Genomic DNA, 14379 nt, shown 5'->3' on the forward strand with positions numbered 1-14379 from the left:
AGGACGTGTCCCCCCCCCCCCACTGAGCTGCCCAAGGTGATTTTCTTCTTTGCCGATATTGATTGTGGTTTTCCATGTAAGTATGGGGTGATGAATAATGCAAAATTTTATTAGCTTCGATGCCATGCTATACATAGTGGTTTAAATAACTTGTGTTTCTTATACTAGAAAGTAATTCAGAATTTGTTTCTGTTTCAATTAGAGCACTGATGCAGATAAGGATTGTGTGGTTGTACATGTCACTCGCTATGAGGCGGATGACCTGAATATACGCACTGGGAAAACAGAGTTCTTAGGCTGTTGGATCCTGGAAGCCATTTGCGGTTATATCAATGGAGAGTTGTATTCCAGCCTCACAGTTGTTAGGCGTGTTGTCCAGGTGTACTAAAGCACAAGAAGTTCAAAGCCACTCCTTCGTTTGTGAGGCATACTGTTCTTGTCAAGCTTACACAGGAAGATGACATGGCATGCCTCCACAAACAAGTTTATCAATGGTAAGGCCACAAGATTGTCTTCATGAAGGTTCACAGGATTGAGCAGCTGCGGGACGTCCTCGATGATGTTCATGGCAAGGTCCGTCTTGTGTCCAGCCCAAATTAGATCGAGGCATGAAATAGTTGCCCCAGCTAGTGTTTAATAGTAGTTTGGATTCTATCTAATTATCCGATCCTTGCATGTTATCGAGCCCTCTGGGGCTAGTACTCTGTTTGAATCCGTCTATGGGAACTGCTGCTACTTTTGTGTGCCCGTGAATCATGTGAGAACCATCGTAATTGTTTCCGAAACAGATGCGTCCTCACTAGTTTTTTCATGAATATGGCATGGTAAGACATAAGTTGTCAAAGTTTATCATACAAGCAGTGTGTGTTTTGATGAAATAGAGCACTCGTTCGAGAACTGTGCGCTGACATATACGTAAGTAATTGTAAACACTGTTGGTGCTACCTCATTTGTAAGCAGTTGTGCAAAACACGACACATTGGCTCAGCTCGCTTCAACACTAGGCTATCGACCAGCTAACAATCAACAATCTGTTATCTGACATATAAGCAACTATGTATCTTGTTACAGTGGTTCATGCAGTTAACCGAGGCCACAATGTAAATTCGAAACGTTCACACGCTAGTCCAGCGCTCATGTGGAACACTCATATTAAACTCATCTTCATAAAAAACTTGAAAAGCATAAGTTAAGCAATTTTACACATATCAATGATTCATAGAACATAACAAACATATACTAGTTCACAGCAAAAGACAAAGTTGTGAGAAGGTTTACAAATTAGGAAAAAACAAGCAAGGCTTCTCTGAGTAAAGGGCCTCCCGGCAGGCTTAAATTTCCTGGAGTTCACTCTGGTTTTTTATTGTTGCCACCATCCAGGGTTAGGTTCTATCATTCCAGAATAACCAATTATAATTGTGGTCTCAACTGGATGCAGTGTACTGACCAAGTGAAATTCTTGTGCATTCCACTAAATTTAAGCTCCGCTATTTGCAAAAATAAGCAGACCACAATGCCTCTTGTCCGCGCACCTGTCCAAAAAACCTCCGTGCAGCTGTGCCAGCTAGTCCTCGGTCCATGGATGAACTGGTAGAAAGTGCATTCCGGACTAGGATGCAGTTGTTTTCGTTCGTCCCTACACTGCAATCAGGAAGTAAAACATACGAATCAACTTCATTTAGATTGTGTTGGTCATTCTACCTAGTAACTACCAATGTAGGAATACCTGGAAGACGGGTGGTTAGACGACGTCAATGAGGGATAGCCATCTCATTTTGCGCAGTTCTACTAAAACCGAGGTGTGTGCTTTTGAATGCGCGGATAGAAACGATACGGAGACAGACATCCCGAAACAATATGGAGACAGACATCCCTGTTTGCGCAAATATGAAATACGATTATTTAAACAGTGATAGATATTTGCAGTGGTGTATGATTAACAGCAACATCTATTGTGTTATAATTGGCACTAGATTGACAGTATGAAGTGTCCTTAAGTAAGTAGCATCACATCACATCAACACTGCCACTAGATTAACATGTAGAACAATAGCATTGGTATTACTATCATGAGAGTAGCACATGGTCAGTAAATGTGCAATCAAATTTGTGCAGTTCCACTGGATGAAGCAATGTTAGCGCTGTGAGATTTAAGTGTAACTGCAAAAACACAATTCATGAGAAATAAAGCAAGACGGAAGAACTTCATAAAATGGTGGTGGCATTGCTTCAATTTATCGACGGCGCTAGACCATTACTTATAGTGACATTAGGTGGCATTGCTTAATGCTTCATGTGATTTTACATTAACGGTAGTGATTACCATGCATCTAACCCAAACTAACCCTCCTGTTTGGATCTTCTTGGGTTAATTGAGTCCAAACTAACCCAAACTAACTCTAACCCATGGATCCAAACAGAGCCATAGTAGTCAGAGAGAGAGAGAGAGAGAGAGAGAGAAACAGAGAGAGCATCTGCATGAGACACCCCGACACCCCGAGATAGATTGTGAGCATGTGTGAAAGAGAAGTGTCAATGCATATAAAGTGTGTGCACTTATGCGTTAGATATAGAGATATATAACGCGTTTGTGAGAACGGGCCGAGGCATAGTGCATCTACGTGTAAAAGGCGGTTCTATGCATTAAATTAAAATATAAATGGCATTATTATTTTTCGATGAGATCATGAATTTTGCAAATTGCGTATGGACGAAAATCGGTCTATCAGACACCCATACTCTATTGAATTCTAGCATGTGCATGTGTTTATTTCATATTATCGATCCATAGAGTGAGAGCGGTTTGAAATACAGGCAATGGATGCTTTTGCAATTCATATATAAACATTAATTAGTGCACTCCATGTTGTTAGTGTGAAGCACTTTATAAATTTGTCACTTGCATGGATACATTCCAAATTGCTAGCTAAGAAATAGAATACATGTCGAATTCAACATAAAGGGGGTTTCAAAGATTCAAATTCATAGGAAGTGCATTCATCTATTTGAACCCGAGATAATGGCATTTGTAAATCAGATGTAAAAGGGGGCATCAATCTTTGTCGTGCGTTTGAACATGCTATATATATTCATACGCATGTCTAACTTTTTTTTGCAACCAAGGAGATTATACCTGGAACCATGCATGAACTGAGGTAAGTTGCATATTTTTTTAATATATACTCGTGTACAATGTATATTCAAATGTATTCCCTTCATTCCAAAATAATCATAGCTTTAGGATTTTCAAGAGTAAAGATTTGTGAAGTTTAACAAATCCTGAAAGTTCAATTCAAGAGAACCGAAAACGTTAATGCCTCTGCTCCCAAATATTGAACAAAGCGCCAAATAGGCCTCTGGTCACCCGAAACCGCGCAAGACTAATGTTTGGTGGTAGGAAATTACTGTCCTGACTCTGGCCTATGTAGCCTATCGGCCCGATGTCCAAAGGTCTAAACTGGGGTAGGTTTGTAACTTCACCACGACGCCAGTCTAAACCGCCTCCGAGAAGCATACATACGCCGTGGGCGCCTAAACACCCATGCGCTCGGCCGAAATCTATCCCGCCCACATTTGGGACACCTTAGATTACTGTCCTACCCCCAACCCGCAATATGTTCGAAATTTTAGATGGGGGCAAAGTTTGTAACTTTCCCCAAATTTCAAACACGCGCGTCTCAAACCGAAACATTGTTCCCCCTTAGTTCCCACCTCCCTCCGTTTCCCCATTCATACTTCGTGGGCGCCAAAACGCCCTCTCCACCAGCCGCGAAACCCCAGCCTCCTCCGTCCTCCACCCCATAGTGGCCAATCCACCGCCGCCCTCCTCCATCACGCCGGAGCTGGTACCCCGATGTCGTTGTCCAACGCAACCGCAACCGCAACGTCCTCAAGGACTTAGCAGCTGAAGCCGACGAAGAGCTGCCTCCACGATGCTAACGCCAACATGCGTCGTACCAGAACCACTCCGACCACGTCGTCCTGCGCCTCACAGCTGCCGCTCCATTGTCGCAACCATCCACCGCACCGGAGTTGTTCCCGCTACGCCGTCGTTCACCACCTCAGATCTAGTTCCCCGCCACCGACAGACGGCCACCGCACCACACTCAACAACTTGGCCATGGGTTCGTCCAAGGCTCCACCATCCTCCACAACTTCTCATTTCCAGCGAACCATAAGAAGATCATTGGAAAAACAGAAGGAGGACACAACACTACCAGCAGAAAGAGGTACTCCTCTTCCCTTATTCGTGCAAATATTATGTCTCTGCTCACACCGTATTCATCCCACGAAAGAAACTAGTTGAGCGCTTCTTACTGCATCTTCTTCGTGATACTAAATGCACAAGGTTTCCTCCCTTCACTATTTCACCTTTGCTAGAGGTCAGTAGCCCGCCTGGATTTCAATTCAGGGTCAGTCAAACCGCAATTAAAAGAAGCAGCACCCTCTTAGACGCGCGGAGCACCTAGTCCGCTTGTTCGCCGGGGAAGCGGCGCATCGGTGTCTATCATAGGGGTGTGGGGCGCAGGAGCTGCTTGCGCCCGATCTGGAGATCGACGGGGCTTGAATGAATGGCCGGGTGGCGGTACCAAGCACGGCGGTGCGGTGAGGTCGAGGGGAGGGTGCAGGCAGGGAACTGGGCCGATGGTCGCTGGCGTTTCGAGGAAGATCGTCAACACTGACTGGCTGGAGGTAGATGAAGGCAATCTGCCCGGTCTTTGTACATCGGAAGGTGCAGAAAAAATGGACTGACCTATTTGTTTTCAGTCGACTGTTATTTTAATAGAATCCTGTAGTAATTTAGTGTGCCATGCATGTTGTAGAGCTATCATATGTCTCCCGTCATTTATTTCTCACTGACCTGCTATCTGCTACCTTTACACTATACTAATTGTGCACACACTTCACCCATACTCACACTATTGTTTTTTTATGCATGGGTATTTCAGACTCTAACGCAATGTTGGTGAATGCAGAAAAGAAAAGACAGAAGTCGATCCAGTGTAATTCGAAGATAAGCACTAAGCGTTTCAGTGCTCTAAAGTGTGCAGTGTCAGCAGTTGGAGACAGTAAACGTAGCTCTGCAGTTGATGATCTCAATTGCCACACACAACCATCCCAGGTGCTTGCTTTAGCTTCGCGCTGTCAAATGTGGTTGCATGCTGCATATGGTGTCTAGCTTGTATTGCTTCCAATTTGGTTAAGTTGCATCTGCTTACTTAACACATTATACCTTTGATAATGACATGCCTTCCTGTTTTTGATACATACTACATATGTCTATTAACCATGTTCGTACATCAAACTAATGCTCTTTTGTATCCCTCGTCAATCACTTATGATGAGACAGTCACCCCAGTGGGTTACTGTGAGATGCCCTACTCGTTTAAAGAGTGCAGTGTCATCCTCCCCACATGATTCTCAAGAAACATCAACGCTAAATGAAGATAGTCAACTTAGCTCTCTAGTTGATGACCGCAATTCCCCCACACCACCATCGCAGGTGCTTGTTCTTACTTGGCAGTGTGACATGTGATTGCATGTTGCATATGGTGTCTACCTTGTAATGCTTCTAATTAGGGTAAATTGCATCTGCTTAGTTAACACATTATACCTGTGAATATGACATGCCTTCCTGTTTTTGGTACATACTACGTCTTTCTATTAACCATTGTCTTACATCAAACTACTTTTCTTGTGTATCCCTCATCAATCATTTCTGATGATACGCCTTCAAGTTGACAGTATAATATTGGTTGCATCTTGCATATCATTTCAAACATGTATTGCCTCTAATTTGTTGAAGTGCCACTTATAATGAGACACATCTAACTTGGTAGAGTGATTTTGGTTGGATCTTTCATATGGTGTCTAGATTACATTGCTTCCAATTTGTTGAAATGCCTTCTTGTCGTGGAATTATCACGTTAGATGTCCTAGTGTGAGGACTTAGTCGTGGAGCCATCGCAACGAGATTAGCCTAAAGGGGTTAAACCGGACAAAGGACACGGGGAGTTTATACTGGTTCGGCCCCTTGCGGTGAAGATAAAAGCCTACGATCCAGTTGTGGTGGAATTGATGGGGTCTCGATGATCAGGGAGTGAATCTGCTTTACCTGGCTCTTGAGTTGTTGTTTTCTTGTCCCTGAACCGCCGCCGGGCCATCCCTTTATATACACAGGTTGACGCCCGGTGGTTTACAGAATCCCGAGGCCGGCTCATACACGTGTCCAGCTCGGTTTCTACCTTTTCCTATCTTACAATACAAGTTACATATCTCATGGCGGTTTATGTCTATGGGCCCTAATCTGCCTTTGGGCTCTGGGCCTTTAAGTCTCTGTAGTAAAGCGCCATACTCCTTGTCTGCATGGGCTTCTATACGGATGACTCCTTATGAGTATAACCCGGCCCCTCCTGGGCAGTTTATACTCAGTAGTTATATCCCCAATATTAGGCCCCAGATTGATTTGAACCTGTTCATGTCAATCTTCAATACTTAGGAAAATTTCCTCTTGAATATCTTCATGTGAACCTTGTAAACCGCCATGATGTCATCTTCATATGAACCTTGTAAACCGTCGTGATGTCATCTTCCAAAATTGTAATAAATCGCCATGATGTCACCTCTTTATTAAAACCATATATACTTCCCTTCTACTAATAAACCTCCGAAAACTGAGGCGACAACTCTGTCACATATCCATTTTTTTGGGTTCCTCGATTTCCGTGCCTGTCACTTATCCCTTTGCTTTATAAATAGGACCAGGGGTCATTTTCTCTTTTCCCCTTTCGTGCCTCTTTGCCTCGTCGTCTTCCTCGCGTCGCCTCAGTGCTCGAGCACAGCCGCTGCCATTGACCTTTGCCTCTGCTCCAACAACGGCCGCTGCATCAACCTGGTTCGATCAGAGAAATGTGGCGCCTCTCCGCTACTCCTTCAACCTTTGTAAGTTTTCTTTCCTTCCACCCCAGGTCTACTGCTAGGGTTTTGGTGTTCAATGGTGTTCTTCGGGGTTCATCGGCGTTCATTGTTGTACTTTACTGCCATACAGATACTTAATAAGGACTTAATATTTTCCTTGTGCGGCCGTAGCCATAATCCAGTTTCCTCATCACAACATTCCTTTTTCAGCGAAAAATCCCATCTGAATACTTAATTGTTCTGCCGTCAGCACTTAGGGCTTTGGATTTGTTCTCCTTTTCTGAAGTGCGGTAGATCCAAAATTATAACATCAATCTGTAAAAACCTGTTTATGCAACACTTAGCAATTTTTCAGATCTGTAACTACCACACCATTGTAGGCGCTTTAACCTTTAAAAAATGATAACCCGCCAGGTACCATTAGCCCTCTCTTAAACCGCCAAGTTGACCTTAATATCAGAACTAGTTTATCATGTACATATGTTTCAATATATTCTCCCCCCGTCCTTACGCCGGTTTATCTGCGTCAGTCATGAATCTTAAACCGGCATTGATCCTGCTTTCCGTTGAAATGGCCAAACAGTTCTATGTTTGCAATTGGGTTCCTTCCAAGGTTACTGAAGAATAGTTAACTGGGTTTGTTGCCATTGGTGTTTTAGCAAAGAAGGAAGTCATACACTGGAGAGTTCCCAGTCTAGAAAATCCTCCTCAGCCCAAGGATGGAGAGGTGGTTGTTTTTGCTGACCATCTGGGTCGAGGGTTTAGCCCCGCCCGGTTCAAAGTTCTTCCGTGACGTTCTTGCCAGCTTCCAGATCCACCCTCAAGATATTGGGCCTAACTCCGTGTCCAATATTTGTAACTTTCAAGTTTTTTGTGAGTCTTATTTGCAAGAAGAACCCACTGTTGAGCTGTTCAGAGATTACTTCTATTTGAACCGCCGTACCGAGTTCACAGATGGACCTAACACTGAGCTGGGCGGGGTTTCAATCTAGAAGAGAAAAATTGTCAGCTCCCTCACGCCAAGCATCATAGTCATCCCAAGGACTGGAATCAGACTTGGTTTTACTGTCATGATACATCTCCACCTGATGAGAACCCTCTGACGGGTTACCGTGCACACCGGCTTACTAGAGAGCATCTAGTTCCTCAGCGACTGACTGCCAAGGAATGATCAAAATACGCCCCTCAGCTATCAAAACTCAGAGCTTTTGTTGCAAACAGTCTGACAGGCGTTGACTTTGTTCGGTGTTGGGTTTCTTGGAGCATTATGCCTTTAAGCCGGCGCCCCGGTTTAATGTGTGAATACACAGGGGATTTGAAATACCCTCAGCATCTTATTGACATCCAGCTCACTAGTGATGAGGTCACCGAATCTGTCAAGAAAATGCTTAATGAACCGGTGGCTGTATGCAGCAAAGTAGGGCTCAGCCCTTCTGTACTTCCAACAAACCGCCAGCTGTAAGAATTGCCACATTTTTGTCTTAATCTGTCCCCTCTTAAAAATTCCTTTATAATTTTTTGTCCATCTGTGCAGGGTGATGATCCGTTCTGGAAGAGGAAATCACAGGATAAACCGGCAAAGCTGCAGGACAAACCGGTGAGCGCGCCTTGCACCAAGACCAGGGTTACGAAGAAACCCGCGAAGAAGAGAACCGCCGAGGCCTCTGACCTGCTCAATGATGAAGAGCTCGATGACCTGGAGTTAGAGATAGAACTTGACTCTCTTGGTTATTTTTTCATACACCTCATTGACAATGATTATTATCAGGATGATGTGGAAGCTAGCCGCGCTGGTGATGCAGCGGTAATTATTCTATCTTCCGACTCAGATCATGTGCCAGTACCAAAAATCCGTCGAGCAGTCCAGAAAGTAAAATTTTCACGCCCTCTTGCTTATTCGGATCTGCACTTTCTTTTGAAGACACAGCAGCATGAAGCTTGCCGCACAACCCAGCATAGTGACCAAGTGGTTACCTCCTCCGGTTTACCGAACTCTCCGGTTCGCAAATGCCGTCAAGAGGTCTCTTGTACTTATGATACACTTTATCCCAAGGCGGGTTATTTCCGATATCCTCTTAATCCGTCTGATTCAAATTATCAAGGAACCTCCCATTCATCCTCCGGCGAGTCATCGACCACACAACTCCCTCCCCTCAAGATTGTTCCTGGGTAAGCATATTACACTTAACGCTTTATGCCTTGTATTGGTTTATTGTACCGATTTTTGTGCCTGTCCTTTCCAGTGCCAAAGCCAGACTTAGCAAGAAGGCCAAGTTGAATAAACCGACCGATGATAACCCGACCACTAAACCAGAGAAGACCTCGGAGGCCTTTGATCCGAATGCTGATACTATCCTGGATGATCCGATACCTCAGGCTCAGGACACTTTTGTTGAATCAGTAGATATAAATCCAACGAGCCAGTCTGCTGATCCGCCAAGCCCATCTGCTAATCCACCAAGTACAGCAAAAACAACTGCTAAACCGCCAAGCCCAGCCAAAACTATTGACAACACCACGGATGATGTTGTGATTACTGGTTTTGGTCATACTGCTCCTAGCAACCATGTCACTTTATCAAAATATAGTGCCAAGGAAGAATTTTTCTGCTATGGATAAGGGCAAGTGGAAGACAGATTTATCAAGCTATGCTCATCTCAGTGCCCAAGATATCCATTCTGGATATTTAAACCGCCTGTACACAAGCCGCGACTATGAAGCCGGTTTATTGGGTCTGATGAAGGAGCGATATGAGGTAATTACTTTGCACAAGTTATTTTTCCTTAGAACTGGCTTAAATTATCAACTCCAGTAGCCCCCAAGTATCGGTTCATATTATTAATGTGAATCGGGACTTGTAGTAGAATAATATTGAACTTTGCTTGCATAGCCCCAAGGGCCGGTTTATACCTTTAGGATGAACTGGTACCTTTCCTATCATGAAGGTTTCAAAATTTCTGATAATCATCCTTCTTGTAATCCGATTTACTGGGCAAAACTCCATAACTTTGAATTGATTCGATATGAATTAGCCCCCAAGTGACAAGTATATAACTTGTTATATGCTTGGGACTTAAAATGTCAGTTGATAAAAAGCAATCCGCATTAGCCCCCAAGTGCCAAGTGTATAACTTGTTATGTGCTTGGGACTTCGAAGATATACTCCCAACTCATTAACTGTCTCATGCAGGCTGATCTGACCAAAAAGGAATCTCAAATCACCGACCTTCAAGAAAATATTAAATCCCAGCAAGCAGAAACTTCCAAGGCTAAAGAAGAGCTGACTGGCGCTTTAACAGCCATGGAAAAACTCAAGGATGGCTTTAAAGGCGAACGAGCCGACTGGGAAGCTGAAAGAGCAACTTTGCTAAAGCGGACGGAGGATGCTAGAGTAGCCCTTAAACCGGTGACAGAAGAGCTGACTGGCCTAAAGAGGCAAATCAACGCTATGACCTCTGTTGTCTTTGGTAAATACCCTCTTCATGAGTTGTACTTAAACATCCTTGAGACTTCCAGTTTAATAATAATATTTTAACCATTGCAGGTAGCCGTGTTACTCATCTTGGCTCGGATATGCGCAAGAAACTGAAGGCTGCCTATACATTGATAGAGTAGTTATATATCGGCGTTCAACGGGTCATCTGCACAGCTTCATACAATAAACCGCCCCCAACTTTAATCAAGGAAACATTGGCAAAATTATCCATGACGCCTGCCCAGCTTGAGGAATTGAAAAAATCTGCTGCAAGGGTCGGTGCTATGTCTGCATTGACTCGGGCCAAGGCCTGGATATCTAATCTTGATCCAAAAGACATTGGAAACGGCTATCCCAGCCAAAGAGAAGATGGGTCAGTTTTTGACAATGACGACCTCAAGGCTTTGACGAAGGAAATGCGTCCACTTGCAAGTAAACTGGTTGAAGAGACTGATTTGTCTTTCCACCGGTCGATTTATGATGCAGACAACAAACGGGTTAATGCATCTATATATGATGTGCAAAATCTTATACCGCCAATCCGTAAGCATACTTATGCCGCTGATGTTGAACCGTCCGATCTTATAAGTGATGAAGTTGTCTTCCGAGCTTTATCTGTGATTGACTGGGCAACCATTGACTTCCACCCACTGGGTGGGGAGACGGAGGGTGAACCGGTGCAGGATGATCCACAACCTTCAAGTCAGCCTGAGGAAGAATCATAATCCGGAGGCCGGTTTAGCTTCTGCATACCGAGATATCGGTGATAAACAATTATTCTTCTGGCCGTTCACTGCCTTGTAATAGGCTAGCTTAAACACTTGGTCTGCTATGCCATCGTGCATATTCACTTTGCCTGATACTATTAATCCGTCATGATAATGCTATGTCTGCTTATGATCCTTAGCAGCTTTATACAATCTTGTTTCTGCATATAAGAAACTAAAATTGTCCTGGCGGTTTACCGCCGGATGGGTCATAATACCCAACTAGATCATCGATGGCGCGCGTTGCCACGCCCGTCTCTTTTTCAGTATAATGTTAGGATATTTGATAAATACATGATGGCATAAATATTGGTGTTAAATACGAAATAAGTTGCTTAGAATTTAAGGACAATGAACTTAATATTTTGGATTAGCAAAACAGAACACTGTAGTGTAATCTGTGTACTGTAGTTGTAAGACCGCTATCTAAAATATGATTCTAAGCAGCTAGGAGTTTTAGCTACAACATCATATTATATGGTAAAAAGACAGCTCTAAAAACATTGTACAATTAGCGTTAAAATATCTCCCTTGGCACTGAAATCGGAAACACGCACATCAACTTGTTTGATCTTGGTTTTCCTTATTTGAAATTTATGGCTACTCATTGTTCTTGCCCATCATAAGCCACACTTGTTCTTGATTTTACTACATTGACATCTCATTGCAGTTCATCAATTGATCATTTTGTAAACTTTGGTCCTCGCTCATGAACTGATTTAACCTATTTCAGAACTGATGATAAATACATATTTTAAAAGGATGATAAATTGGTGAAAGTAAAGTAATTTTATTTATTTAATACCAGACAACTATACTGATCCCTAAACCATTGCAAACCATTATATTGAGGATCTGAAACCCCCTTCTTTTAAAAGTTTATTGAAAGTACTATCAGCCAAAAAGCATCTTACGAAATGCATATTAGCAATAAGTGTTATTATAAGAACTATAAGAGAAGTATACACAAAGAAAGAAAGAAAACGGTCCATGCTTTTGAAATTTGACAAGTTTAGTTTTTCCAGTTCTTGTAACTTCACAAAAGAGAGAAAACAATGTAACCAAAGGGATCATCACATGACTTCACAGTATCTAGGAAGGTCATTCTTAACCATCTTCAGAAATGCTAGATTAACCTTCACTATTTTAGGAATAAACCTTTAGTGCATAATATCAATTAGATCAGTATGGGTTTTTTTAATTATCATGTACTTTGCATAATTTTTCCAACTAAATACTGCATTTATGTGACCTTATAAAATTAGCAGAGATATTATTGATAATGTTATTTCACAGAAAATAAGAGATATAATTAGTTTAATAATTTGAAGAGTGAAAGAAAGGTGAGCCGCCAAATGGCATTGATTTTACTTTATAACTTGAACACAACAAAGGAAATTTCTGACAGAAGTTTCTAAACCACCTAAAAATGCTTGCCGTTGTACAGCTCTCACTAAAATACTTCATGTCTACATTCATGTTTAACTTTAGAAGCTTGGTGTAAAAGGAATATTATAAAATCATAATGCATGATGCATCATCACAGCAGAAGGAGGATGCCTGCAGCCCAATAACATTTATGTTATTTGCTTGGTCATATATGTTATAAGTGAACTGTGCAAAACTTCATAGTTGACAATAACCCACATGACCAAGCGAAAATGCAGGGTAATTATACACTTACCTCGAGCATTCAACATCAATAGGTATCATCACCTAGTTCTTAGTCCTAATTAGTAGTGAAGTTGAACACCGCAATGACCAGGCGTATCATTGGTGCCTCCCACTCTAAGGTCTGAATCCATAAATGTCTAAAAGTTATAAGCTCAAGAATTTTGTGGCTAACAATACACTGATCTGATGGCCTCTATTTTACTGTCAAAAGTAACTGTTTCCCATGCCTGAGCACCTTTTGCAAGGAACAATCAGATTCTCCATCTCTTAATTCAAAATCAAATGCATGTCTCATGTATTCCCGAATTCAACTGTCCAAATATTAATAAGCAAACAACTCTGGTGGCTCTTGAGCCAACACATTTTCTACCTGAAATATAAACTATATGGTAAGTTGATATGAACATCTTGAGCCAACTGACGGACTATAGAGGTTAATGGCATATACTATAGTGAGTGCATGATGTGAGTTTGCTTGAGCAAAGCCAGCCGTGGATGCCATTGCCTCGCATGCTGGTGATCAGCTTCAGGCCTTCAGCACACGGAGCACCAATGCAAGCTTCACCATCCAAAAATTTATGTTGCAGACACTTCTGTTGCAGGAAAATATTCCAGACTTACGAATAACTAAGCATATTGTGTATCATTTGAACATTGTTTAAAGACGTAGAGAGGGGATCGGACTTTACAAGTTGATTTCAGTAGGCTTCCCACTGCTGGCCACTACTATCAAGATCGAGCATGACATTACAATCTTCCCTTCCTTCCTGGCTTCACCTCCAAACTCGTCGCATTGCGCTTCCATAATAATGAACGGCCAGGTGGTCCAGGAGGCCACAGTCGTGCTGCTGGAGTGCATGCTAGGAATTAGATATTAGGTAACTAGGTTGAGGCTGACCTGCATCACGAAGAGGTACTTCCCTGCCCTGGCGACTGATAACTGCCCTGCGACCAACAACACAATGACTAAGACCCTGGCGCGGGAACCCATCACGAGGACCTGGTTGATCCGTCATCGTCGCACTCCGGTCCACATACAGCCGCCACAACCTCCATCGTCCCCCGTCCGCGATCTTAGCGGCCAGGCACGGCCGACTCTGGCTAGCCGCGTGCAAAGACCTCCATTATCGCCTGCGTCCCGCGCCAACCGGTCGAATGGACCGGCCACCAAAGTGGATTCTGTAGATCGACCCGTGACCCGCATCCCGCATTGGATACCCTCGATCGATCGATAGCTCATGGATCATCTCGGTCGAGTGGTGGTGGATACCCTCACGCGCGGCGCGGATAGCCTGGATCCGCTGGTGCCTCGCCTGGATCCGGCCGCTGGCCGCCCGAGCCGCCTGACCTGCATCGAAGCCGCGTTGGCCGCATCGAGCGCCGCCATCCCCTCTCTATAGAGCGAATGTTTTAGGAGACAGAGCGGTACTCGCTGAGGTTTGTTCATTGTGTTGGGCCTGAGCAGGGAAAACGGGCCCGAGGCAGCCCAATTAACCAGAGGGCTCAGAAAAAGCTACGGGAGCAGCTGCCCCTGCAACATTTAGC

This window comes from Triticum dicoccoides, chromosome 3B (assembly GCF_002162155.2).
Source record: "Triticum dicoccoides isolate Atlit2015 ecotype Zavitan chromosome 3B, WEW_v2.0, whole genome shotgun sequence".
Classification (NCBI taxonomy): Eukaryota; Viridiplantae; Streptophyta; class Magnoliopsida; order Poales; family Poaceae; genus Triticum; species Triticum dicoccoides.